At 52.6% G+C, this 13266-nt stretch overlaps 1 protein-coding gene across 1 annotated transcript in view; it reads right to left on the bottom strand.

Annotated features, from left to right (window-relative positions):
• The window catches only part of FSTL4 (follistatin like 4), a 418275-nt gene that overhangs the window by 365816 nt on the left and 39193 nt on the right, over positions 1-13266 (bottom strand). The gene's annotated exons all lie outside the window — the stretch shown is intronic.

The following is a 13266-nucleotide window of genomic DNA, read 5'->3' as shown; positions in this document are numbered from 1 at the left end:
CCAGGATGCCACTGACCCAGCTCCTGCCCTGGCTGAACTCCATTAAGCCTCAAATCCACACAATCTTAAGACAAAACTTAGAGCTCAGCATCCCTCCTGTCCTCAGAGGCCCCCGTCACGGAGAAGACAACCACTATGTTCCAGCCAGGAGCAAGGAGAGAACGTGGGAGGCAGATGGAACATGACGAGGGCTTATGGGAGGTGCCTCTAGGGAGGCTGACCGAGCCTACCTCCCATTCCTTCTAAGATGAAGCCACACCTCTCCCAGGGTCGCCTCTCCACTGCAACATGGGAGCAGTCTCTGGGCTGGAAGCTGCATACCCATCATTTAAATTGATCTTCCCTCCCACAACCCCAATGGGTGACTCTGACCCGCCCCTGTGAGGATTCTGGGGTGCAGCAAAGCCATGGGCCAGGAACAGCTGGGACGGGGGCGCCCGTTGCTGAGCCCAAGCTGACTAGTGCCTGAGGCTTCGCTCCTTGCTGCCATGTGTCCCTCCTTCTCTTCCCACATCATTCCATTTTCAAATTTATTTGTCACATTCAAAAAGCAGATAGAGAATTCAAGAGAGACCTCCCATCTGTTGGTTCACCCACCAAACATTCACAGTAGCCAAGGCTGAGACAGGCTGAAGCAAGGAGCCAGGAATTCGTCTTAAGCCCAGATGAGACTCAGCAAGGTGGCATGCACCCAGCTAGTTGAGCCATTAAGTGCTGCCTCTTAAAATAGGCACTTTCAGGAAGCTGGTACTGGAAGCAGAACCAGCACTCACACCCAAGCACTGTGGGGTGGAGTACAGGCATCCCCAGCTGCAGCCTAATCCCACCCACTGACGCCCACCAGCTTCCTGCATTTTTGGCTCACTGATGTCTGGAGAACATAGAGGGTCTGGCCTTTGGTCTTTGACTGCTCTGACTTTTTCTGGGACCTCTTGGGACAAGCCTGGCATGGGGCTCTGCACTCTGCCTTAGGGTCTAGCAGGGGTCCTATGACTGCTATCTGGGGAGGTGCTCCATCCATGGACCCCCTTTAAAGGCCCTGAGGGCCAATCCCAGGGCCTGCACTCTGCACCTCTCCTCCACCCTCCTAAGCAGATCCTCCTCCTTTCTAAGCCCTCGTATCTCTACCTGGGTTCCCCTTCATGGTGTCCTAGCCCTGGCTTTCAACAGTCAGGTCCCTATTTCCAAACACACCATCATGTCTGGTGGCATCTGGGCTGTTGACCACTCAGACCTGTGGCTGGTCCTCAGGGAAACATCTGTGCACACCTGGAATGAATAACCAAACCCAGATGGGCAACAAATGAATGGATAGACATCATTGTGCTTCTAACTCATCTGTATTAGGCACAAAAGGCTACAGAAAGTGTGTATGGAGGCTAGCGGCTAAGATGCCAGTGAACATCCTGCATCCTACACCAGGGTGGTTGGGCTTACATCCCAGCTTCCTGCTCAGGTAGACCCTACATGGCTGTCATCACTGTGCAAGTACTGGGGTCTTTGCCATCCGCATGAGAGACTTGGATTGAGTCTGCAGCTCCCAGCTTTGACCTCAGTCCAGTCCTGGCTATTGCACAGGGAAGCAAAACAGTGGATGTGCACTCTGTTGCATGCTTTCTTTTTCCTCTCTCTCTTTTTCCCATCTCTCCATCATTCTGTCTGTCTTAGGGAAAGGCTACAGGGAAGGAAGAACAGAAAATCCCAGCTGGGCAGCTCCTCTAGAACTACCACTTCCTGAGAGTCTCTGCATGAGGTGCCTGTGAGTCCTTGTGCACATGTATGCACATGTGTGTGTACACATGCATGTAGAAAGCATTTGAAAGATCCTATGTAAGTTCTCAAAGAGTAAAGCTGATAGGCAGCCCTTCCTAGGCTGCAGGCAGGAGCCCCAGCATCCAGCTGGATCCTGCATTTGCCTCAAGGGGCCTCTGTGGGAGAGATGCCCCAACAACCCAATGCCAGGTCCCAGGGCAGGTGACAGGACTATCCCAGTGGCAGTGCCTGGAACATAGGACAATGACAAGAGGGGTGGGGTTTGAGATCCACTGTGGCCCCTGCGGGAACCTCTTATGTACCACTCTCCCCTTCGTCTTTGCAGTGTTCCTGTGGGTACCCAGCCTGCAGGGCAGGTGGAGCCACATGAGAGGCTCGCCCTCCCTCTCTACTGCCATGCACAGCCCAAAGCCATGGTCCACTCCAGCCAGCCCGAGTAAAGCAGAGCGTCCAGGCCAGCATTCACCCCAGCTGCCACACTGGGTGACAGCTAGAGCATGACACTGGTGTTCCTCCCCAACCCCACACCACGCCCACCCCCTCTGCCTCTGAAGCAATGGGCATGACAGACTGCACTCCTTTCCTGTTTGTGTGATTTTTCCCAGGCCCATGAACAGTTCCTGAGAACTGAAAATGAAGGCTCCACTTATTTTCGCTTAAGAGCCTGATGTTAAGTGGCTAGTGCTGTAATGTAGCAGGTAAAGCTGCTGTCTGCAACACAGGCATCTCATTAGGGTGGCACTGGTTTGGGCCCTGCCCACTCCACCGCAGATCCAGCTCCCTGATAATGTACTTGGCAAGACAACAGAGGATGGCCCATGTGTTTGGGCCCTTATACCCACTTGGGAGACCCAAAAGAGGCTCCAGACTACTGACTTCAGCCTGGCCTAGCCCCAGCCACTGTGGTCATTTGGGGGAGTGACCAGTGGAGGGAAGATCTCTCTGTGTAATTTTTTTATTTAAATAAATAAATAAATCTTTTTAAAAAGAGGCTGGAGCTACAAACTTAGTGTGAAATGGGCACCCCTGCACTAATAGATGTTGCGAGTGGACAGCAGGCTCTGGCACTCCGACGCTTGGTTAGGAGGCTGAAAAACAGAATTGCCACCTTGAGATGATCCCGCACCCGGGCCCTGTCTAGTCACCAAGGCACAAGGACAAGTTGCCAATCTCAGTTGACTTCTCCTACCCTCCCAGAGCCTGTCCATGTCACTATCCTCAGCCCCCCAGCTCTGGTATGACACAGGACAGGGTGGTCATGGCTGGCCCACACGAGGACATGTGCAGTGCACTTGGCACAGCCCCAGCAGATGCAATACCCCACATAGAGACAATGATCTCCTGTGAAGCTAGAGGAGGTCCCAGTGCTGTGCTGTAAAGCTCTCAAGAATGTGGAGTTCCTTGAGCTGCCCATGAGGCTGGCTGAAGCCTCTGCCAAGGCTGCACAGTCAAGAATGCAAAGAATGAGCTGCAGGGTTCTCAGGCTAGGGTCCCGGGAGACCTGGCAGGTTCCCCTGAGGAAGACAAACCCCCAGCATGTGGGCACGGGGTAAAGAGGCAAGCATCCTCCAGAAGCCAGGACAACAGCAAGAATTGCAGGGCCCCCCCCCCCCCCCAGGATGGCCATGATAAGGCCAGCACCTTCGGGGATGCTCTCTCAGTGCAGCTAGGAAGAAAGGCAGACAAGAGAGTTCCAGAAGCCTGGAACCCATCACCACCCTGGCCCTCTCAACAGGGCACCGTTTGTCGTTAAAACCACCCATGGTCCCATGGGACAGCCGTGTAAGTACTTAGGCCAAGTAGAGTATCTGGCAGGGCCTGTGGAATTTACACCAGATCCTGCCTGTTGTGGGAAAGCCAGACTCGTTTGAAGCTGAGAATCCAGCAGGAAGCAAGCCCTTCCAGAATGAGCCTTTGGCCAAAACTCAGGCCACCAACAATACTGGCATCAAAACTGTGCCGAGAAAAGCTTGCCTGCTCAGAAATCAGGACCTACCGCAGGCCCACAGTTGTGCGTGCCTTACCTCACCCTCCCAACTCCTCTTCTAGGCTGGCACTCATGTTCTTACCTAATAAGAAGGTGCAGAGGTTCAGAAGAGTTAGCTACTTGCCCAAGAACTGGCGCCACTCTGTTCTTGCCAAGTGCCTGGGCCTCATAGCATAGCACGTTAAGCCACTAGCATCCACTAGCATCCCCCATAAGGACCGATTCAAATCTCAGCTGCTCCACTTCCAATTCAGCACTAGGGAAAGCAGTAGAAGATGTTCCAGGTACCTGAGCCTCTGCTAGCTCCTATCTCTGACTTGGCCCGTCCACGGCCACTGTAGTCATTTAGGACCTGATTTAGTGGGTGCAAGCCAGAGCTCTCTCTCTCCTTCTCTGTAACTGTTTTTTCAGATAAACAAATTTTTTAAATGCTCTCAGTGACCTGTGTGACATTTTCTTCTCAGGTCTTCAAGCTGGCCTCTGTTTAGCTCATGTGGCCTGGGTGTGGCCAGGTCTGATTAGACCCCAGATGCCTCCATTTTCACACTGCAGCCCCCACTTCAGGACCAGCAGTCACCTGAGATGAGCTCTCCCAATGTCCTGAGGCCCCTGCTCATGCAGAGCCAGCTGACATTTCCACAGCCAAGGCAAGCACATGTGACATGGGCAGGGGTTCTGCCAACATCAGGGATGCGATGGGTAGCAGCATGTCAGGAGGGAACAGAGACCCAGGAGCCCGCCACAGGAAAGCAACTCCCAGGGGCAAGAAGTGGCCCCATGCAATCCATTCTCATTGCTCCACTGCCCACCAAGACCCTCTCATCCACGTGCTGGGTCCATCATGACCTACCGACTTGAGCTCAAGCTAGCAAGGTGATGGGATGCATGAAGACATCTCTCACAAAAGGGTCCAGTTCTACATTCAGAGGAAGCCATTCCCAGCCCTCATTGCAAATTCCTGCAGCGGGCCCAGTACAACAGCTCAATGTCTAAATCCTCACATACACTGGGATCTCATATGGATGCTGGTTCATTTCCCTGCCTCTCTACTTCCCTGCTTGTGGCCTGGGAAAGCAGTAGAGAATAGCCCAAAATCTTGGGACCCTGCATTCATGCAATCTGTACCCATGTACCCTGCACCCATGTGGGAGACCTGGAAGAAGCTCCTGGCTCCTGGCTTCAGATCAGCTCAGTTCCAGATGTTATGGCCATTTGGGGATGAGCCAGTGGATGGAGGATCTCTCTCTCTCTCTCTCTCTCTCTCTCTCTCTCCTTTCCTCTCTGTCTACCCTCTCTAACTCCACCTTTGAAATAAATAAAGCTAAATAAGAGACAATGATGAAATTCATGTAAGTCGCCTAGCTCATGGCTCCCTTGGTGAACCCCAGCAAGCACTACTATGAGGAGAGCTCTGCTTCAACAGATGTCCCCAGGAGGCAGCCGTGCAGGCTGTTGTCCAACTCTGCACAGGGTCTGGGAACCAGAAACCCATCAGTCCCTAAGGGCCCCATCTTGGACTGAACACACATCACTGCCGTCTGATTTTAGGCTTTGTTGTGTAAACACCCAACCCCTTAATTCTATCTCAATTCAATTATGCATCCAATCATGCATTCCACATCAAACCATGTTTCCTTCATCTCAAAAACTCATCTACCACCGGCCAACAGGACCTACCAGCAGTCTGTGATGTGAAGTTAAGCAGCTGGCATTTTAATTAAGCGCTGGCAAGGAGAATAAGTACAGACCAAGCCTAGGGCCAAGTGAAAGACAGGCCTGAGGCCAATGCGCTGATAACCCCAAAGCCTTAGACAGGGCAGGAGAAGGACGAAGTACATCCCCCAGGCATGGTCACACCATGTCCCATGTGGCCAGGGATCAGCAGGCACCTTGGGACCCTACATGCAGGATAGCCAAAGGGGTTAGGGGCAAAGGCAGGAACACACATTCCCAAGCATCCTACACTCAACTCTCAGTAGCACTCAGCAGTTTCCTGCGCAGTAGGATTCCGAGTCTGGGAACTGGGGAGCTTTGAAGTCTACTCCAAATAAGTGGATTATTAACCAAGTGCATTGGTTCATGTACAGGCACTTCTTCCCCAAAGTTACCAGGTACCCAGCCATCCACTGTCATTTCTCGACCTGGAGAAGGCCTTGAGACAGCCAAGCTTCCCCTGTCACATGCTGGGTGCTCCCACGACACAGAGGACCTGTGGGCACAGGAGCTGGGCTGCCACATGGAAGGCTTAACAAGACTTGTCTTGGCTTATTAACAGGAGATGGATAATATCTGGCAAATGACAGGAGATAAATTGCAGAGCAGTATGCAAATCGGCCTGCAGCGGGAATGAAAGATGGTTACGCAGTAAAATACACTTAACAACTGCAAAAAAAAAAAAAAATAACCCAAAGGCACTTTGCTTATATGGCTCCTTAGACCACATCAGCCACAGCAGAAGGCTATAGCCATTGTCCCTCCAAGCTGGTCGCTGTCAAGGGGCTCCCAGGTACATGTCAGCAGTGAGAGGCCAAGAAGAAGTGTTGGAAAGCGAGGTCCAGCTCAGCCACAAGTCCCCAGGGTTCTGCCTCTCGTTAGGCAAGAGCTCATACCAGACCCCAGGATGCTCTCTGACCAACACATGCCCAGCTGGGCCAAATGCAGCAGGCCTGGCTACCACTCCGTGACAGACACTTCGCAGGAACATTATGCCATACATGCAAATACCTGTAGCCAGCCCTAGACAGAGAGGGAGACAGCAGGGAAACACGCAGAGAAGAGATGAAGCTCTGGGGCTGGCACGGTCATGCCGCAGGTTGAGGAGCTGCCTGCAATGTTGCATCACACATCAGCACCAGTTCTAGTTCCAACCGCACCCCTTCTGATCCAACTCCCTGTTAATGTGCTGGGGGAAGAAGTCCATTATGTGAGAGATGCAAATGGATCTCCAGGCCCCTGACTGACCTAGCCCAGTTCTAGCCATGGCGGCCACTTGTGGAGTGAATCAGCAGATGGAAAGTCTCTCTCTTGCCCTCTCTTACTCACTCACTCTCTCCCAATAATTCCCTTCAGGATCCCTCTCTGTAATTTTGCCTTTCAAAAAAATTAAAGAAAGGAAGGGAGGAAGGAAGGGAAGATCTCAGAGTGCCCTGCAGTGGAAGAGCACAGCATGTGAACACTGGTTAAAGTGCCCGAAACTTAGAGGTAGGATGAAATGAATAGAGGGAAGGTGAGGTCTCACTCTGCTTGGAAGACAGCAGCGAAGTGGCTCCCCATACCTCCCCCTGGGACAGTGGGACCCTATCTCTCCCAAGTCCTGGCTACCATCTCCCCTTCTGTTCCAGGGCTGGAAGACAGAACCTCTCCCAGGGCCCTCTACCTACCACCAAGTCTACACTCACCTTGTGCAGTCCTCTGCTCATGCAGGGACCCTGCTGGGAGGCTCATGAGGGCAGCCTAGTTCCCAACTCATCCTAGGAGGCTGGCAACACCAGAAACCTGATGCTTGTCAGAGCAGCCATTCTATCTACCTCTCCCCACCTTTGATAGCCTCTGGCCCCCACACCACCTCCCTTGCATTATTCAAGTAAATAGTTAAGTCACTTTTAATCCATAAAGCTACTCCTCACCTCCTACCACCACCTACACACATCTCAGCTGTTTGACTCACTCAAATGGCATGGTACCCTCCTCCAAGTAGTCCAGTAGCCAGGGTCTGTGTACTCTTTGTCCCAGCTAAGCCCATAAACTCTCCAAACTGAATAGACATCCAACAGCGAGTGCAGTAGGAAAACAGGATGTGATGGCACAGTGGTTACAACCACAGAAATGGAGTTGTTACAGCCCTAACCCTCTGTCCACATGGTCTTGACTTTGTTTTTTAATTAAACCAGATCCCAAGTGTTCATCGCATAGGGCCTGGCTGACAGCACACAAGAAATGATGCCTACAGTTATGCTCACAATTACTGAACATCACTGTTAGAATTAACACTGGAAAATACACTGTCATTTTCACTATGTGTGATTAGTCAAAGGATGTCCTGGTTTGTTGATTGTCTTGTTCAAAGTCACCGGAGTCGCAATGCTAAGATGACCAATTGTTCAAGGAATAAAATAAAATAGTCCACTGTCACACAGCAACTGGCAAATCCAAAGGTGCATAGGGCTCTCTGAAGGCTGTCAGTCCTCAGGGAGAATCCTGGCCACGTGCTGTGCTGGGAAATTTCATAAATGCCCCTTCACTGAACTTTCTGCCCACGAGAAGGGTATTTCATCGGTCCTGTACAGTGAGGGTGACAGGCTGCATGGACACACTCACAAGTGTGTGCTTCCGGTCATCCCCTTGCACACCTGCAACCAACCAGCATAAAACCAACCATGCCATCGCTAGATGAGTCTGAAAAGGAAGCATTTGCTGCTGTGGGCAAGGGTGGCTTGCAGGATGCAGTACGAAGTAGTGCGGAGGCTCCTACCTAACAGTGCCTAACAGGAACCTGCACAGCCCCTCAAGGTGCCCCCTTGGGCTCTGGTGAAGCCCCAGCCCTCATCTGGTCAGGCAGTGCAAGGTGCTACCTCACACCAGGACATACATACAATGTCATTGCTTGAACAGGTGTTGAGCACCTACAATGACTGGCAGGCTTTAGAGAGCTTCCCTCTTGAGCAAGGCAGGGAACATGTCAGGGCACCAAAGCATCGCCCAGCTTAAGACCAGACCCTTGCTTCCCTGCTCCTGCAATCTCTCTCCCTGGCCCTCATCACCTCCTGTGGCAGGGTCTGTACAAATCACAACAATGATTTTGTGTTGCTGCTGACGACTGCCAAGGCCCACAGAGAACTCTTCTCTTGCTGATGTCTGGCCAAGGACAGCAGACTCACAGAGCAAAGTAGCCCATGCTGACAAACCTTCTCCCTCCCCTAGTGGTGCCCCCCTTCCCCAGAGCCCCCCGTAGCTAGGGAATGGCTGATGACATTTCAAAAGGTCAATCAATCACTCCATTTCACGGCCCACGATCATCTCCCAGGACTTTCAGGCAGCAATGAAACCAAACAGTGCCAAACAACCACGGGAGATAAACAATGCACATGAAGGTACTGTCACCTTAGAAAACCCAGTTCGAGGGCTGGGTTTGAAGCCTGCTTCAGCTGTGAGCCTTAAGAAAGCTGTTCTCCTGTCTTGGGGTCTCAGGGTAAAGAGGGAGAGAAAACAGTTACCTGGAGCTGGTATAAAGCCAGCCAGTATAGACACGCCAGCATCAGAGAGACCGGGCTGTGGTTCACTCCCCAGGACTTAGGGAAGCCAGGACAGGTGGAGAAGGCATTGGATTCTGCCTGCGGTCTCCCTCCGGTTTCGGGACTGGAGACACACAAGTGACCGCTGGCCATGCTTACCACCTGCTCATTGCCCAAAGCACTCACCAGTCCCTCCTGTGTATTCCCTGTCGCTCTAGGTCTCACACACATGCTCACTCCTCCTTGTTCAGCTGAGCACCCTGGGATCAGGAACTGGATCTGCCTTCTTTCCTGCCCTGAGGTACCCAAGCCCTGGGGACCCTTGGGTCTGAAAAGCTACATACTGGCTTCTCTGCCTTCCCACATCTGAGGTTTTTACCTAAAAAGCTCTTAAAACTCCCAGGTCTCAGACCACGAACCAGACCATCCATGAAGTCCCCAGATGACCTATACAATAGGGACAGCCAAGCCATATCAGCTCTGACCAGAGTTTGCAGCCACTTGCTTGTTTAGTTACAGAAAGGGGCCAGCCAGCTTCCACCCTGTCTTCCCTAACCTTAGCCCCCTGCGAGGTCTCTGGGTTTGAAGTAATGCATCTTTGGCCTATACATCTGTGCTTAAGAGTCAGGTTGGAAGCTAGACTGTGTACTCTGGAAGCTGGGCATTTGAGTCCCTAGGCAGATCTGTTGCATAGCCTAGTTTAAGACATTGTCTGTCAGCAGGAATGAGACAGAATAGGGAAGGGAAGGGAGGGAAAGGGAATCAGGTGGGAGGAGGGGTAGGAGCCAAGCCATTTTAAGATGGGGCAGCAGTGAGGGTGAAGGGGTTTCCTGGCAATATCCCTTCCCTCCACTCTGTGCTTCTCCTGGGGCCTTACTGGGGTAGACAGTGATGCACCACTAGGGCCTCTTCCCAGCTGGCTCCTGCCCTGCTTGTCCTCCAGCCATACCAGCAACATCACACCAGACCCACTGAGCCTGCTCCTCCAAACCCTGCTCCACAACAGTTCACACACCTGGCTCCACAGCTACAAGCAGCCCCCTAGGCACAGGGTTGAGACCATTGGACAGCAGGGACCAGAACCCAGCACACCAGGAAGCAGCTGCAGCTGTTTCCTGACCTTCCCTAATCTGATGATTTGCATCCACTATGCACCTGAGAACTGGTCAGTCAGCCAGGCGCAAGTGTGGGCAGGGAAGGGAAGCTCACCCACGACATGGGACTGCCACATTGTTCTGGATCTCCCTGAGCTGGCACTAGAGCAAAACCAGAGCCTGCCTCCCCTGCAAGAGGGCAGGAAAGCAGGTGAAGGTTCTCCTTCCCCTAGGAAGCCAGGTTCTTGGGAACAAGGCCCTGGCTGGCCACATCTACCACCATGCTCATCGCAGGGGGTGGCAGCACGTGGGAGGCACGTGTTCCCTGCACCCTCCTGTTGCTGGCTCTGTGTGTCATCGAGCCACAGCAAATGTCCCCAGAGGAGAGAAGCAATTCAACCAGCAAATTGTCCTGTGTGCTGATTTTGCACAAGTACCCACTGTCACGGGAAACAGAGCCAGTACAAGCAGGAAGGCGGGAGGTCCTTCCAGGTGGCAGGCCACCTGTGGCAAACTTATTTCAACCATTTCCAGAAGCCAAGAAGACAGGAGAGGAGAAGGGGGTTGTGGTTTGCAGCAATTGGGCTGGATGTGCCCCCAGCAAGAGCCCTGGAGACTGCCTGGGGCTGAAGCGGCAGCCGATGACTGTCTCAGTATACAAACTCCATGTGACTTCTTGAAGGATGAACTCACATGGCCCTCCCTCCACGGCAGCATTCAGAGCTCTCAGAGCCCTTGGTTTTCATGGTGAAGTACAGCCAGCCAGCCATGGCTGCCCTGGTACACTGACCAGTGGCTTGGGCCATGCAGAGGTAGTCTGGAACAGGCTGAAGCTCCCATGTCCACCTTCAGCTGACAGGACCTTGTTCTTCTTATGCCTGCTCCTCCCTCACTGCCCGGATGCCAGGAAGACAGAGGGCTCCACTCCACCCACCCACCCTGAATGGATCCCAGGCAAAACAGCTCATGTCCTAGGCAACTCCGACAGCACCGACTACAAAGCCGGCAATTGCTGTCCCCAAGGCCCTGGGAGGGAGGGACTGTGACATGCACCTGTGACAGTGTGCTCTCTCTCGGGGGCATGTTCTGCAGGAAGACAAGAAGGCCCCTTGTTGATGGAAACAATTGCAATAGGTTGACATCTATGGCCATACCACCCTGAATGCGTCTGATCTTGGAAACAACTGCAATAAATACGTGCTGTCCCTTTCCTGTGCCAGGTTCTGAGGTGGCACTGAGGCTGGCATTGCTGCATTCTGGTGACTAGAGGGAGGCAGGGCAACTCTGCAGCTCCTCACAGGAGGAAATGCTCCTCTGGCCTCAGATGGCACCAGCAGCCCTCCAACATGCCTGAGCCTTACCGAAAGAAAGGGCCTGGCCAGCATGCTCACCAGGACAACTTGTTACATGCAAGCCAAGTATCCCTTCTGGGGGTGCATGGAGAGGAATGGAACATGAGTGAGGGAGGTTGCAATACAAAAACCACATCCTGACCCCCATGGGGGCTCAGCCATAGCTCCCCACCTCCTGGACTCAATATGGCAAGGAAACTAGCTGGTCCCTATGTTGCCACAGTCCATCCTGGGTTATACCTGTCGTGCACCCCTCAGACCAGAGCCCCGAGTCAGAAGATATCACTCCGTCTCACAACCCTTGGGGGATGCCTGCTCATGCTCACACATTCCTGCGCTGCTGCAGGTGCACAGTCCACCTTTCCAGGACTTGCCAGGTGCCCAGCCCTTGGCCCCTGCCCAGTCATGCAGAAGTGCCCACAGAACACTTAGACATGCTACCTGGGCATCATATATAACATGCTAAAATCACAAGCAAATAGACTAAGAACCAACCTTCCAGGGCCAGTTCTCCCTCAGTGGGTTACAAAGCAGTTGAGTGACTTAGGGCAGTCTCAATAGATTGGAACACAACAACCAAATGCTCCTACCACCTCACATCTTTCAACACTTAGATGAATACTCTTGCCAGCCATAGAAGCTTGCAAAATGGATAAGTGAATGAATGCACAAACAAACATGCACACAGAATAAATCGCCTCTGTGCTCTGTGTTCACCAATGATGAGCCGGTGCCTCTAAGGGTCTGGGTCAGCCGGCACACCTGGCAGACTGCACAGTCAGGGAATTCAGGCATCGAAGAACAGAATAGCCTCTCTGGGGTCTCAGAGCTGGGAAGATGAAGGCCCAGGTTCGCAGGGAACTGCATCCCTGGGGAAGGGAGAAGGCATTTTGCCTGGGACTCAGCATGAAAACAGTGCAACTTTCTGGGAGGGACACCCAGAGTCACAGTCCCTAGGCAACCTGGACTGTTCCTAATGATCTGTGTGGTAGAGTTGCCAGGCAGAAGCTCCCATCGGGAAAAGCCCTTGTGCATCTCTGTCTGGAAGCGCCTGGAGTACACAGCCCCACAAAGAAAGGACAGTTCATTTGCTCCCTTCACCCACACCTCCAAGGGCTGACAGAGGAACACGCCAATTCAGAGAGGAAACGTCTGATATGCACAAAACCCCCTTCTGGCTGAGTTTTCTGGATCGTGAACCCTGTAGGAAAGCTCATAAAACCATGAACTCTGCCCCCAAAACAAAACGCTCCTGTGTAATACCCACCTCCTGCTGCCTTGCATTTCAGAGGCTTCCTAACTCCCCAAGCCAACCAAGAGGTGCCAGCTGAAGAACCTGTTAGAAAGGACACCTAGTAGAAAGAAAAGGGGGCTGACATTATGCACACAGAGCTTCAACTATACTGGCAGCACCAGGAGCTATTGGCTGCATGTTGTACCAGAGCTAATCACAGATCAGAGAGGAGGGGTAACTTACCCAAGGTTATACAACCACAGAATATCTGCTCAGTGCTTTGGACCTTTCTTGCCTCCTGCAAGAAAGCAGCTGCAATGCCAGGGGATAGCTGACAGCAACAGAGGCCAGGGCATGGGGCTCCTACACACCGAGGACAGCTCGGCCACCCAGGCCCATCGCCCATGAAGTATGCAGACATTCCTGTTAGTGCTGATGGATATGGGGAGTGTAAATCTCGGGGCACAGCCCCAAGCTAGTAACTGTGATCCAGATGCCACTAAAATCAATAGTAATGTCCTAGTATTGACACAGCAGTAGTGGTGCTTCATAAATATGACTGATGGGGCTGCAAAGAGAAGCAGAGATGGTCCTG

This window comes from Ochotona princeps, chromosome 19 (genome assembly GCF_030435755.1).
Source record: "Ochotona princeps isolate mOchPri1 chromosome 19, mOchPri1.hap1, whole genome shotgun sequence".
NCBI classification, from domain to species: Eukaryota; Metazoa; Chordata; class Mammalia; order Lagomorpha; family Ochotonidae; genus Ochotona; species Ochotona princeps.
The sequence above is the reverse complement of the archived record's forward strand: the minus strand, read 5'-3'. Positions and strand labels throughout refer to the sequence as shown.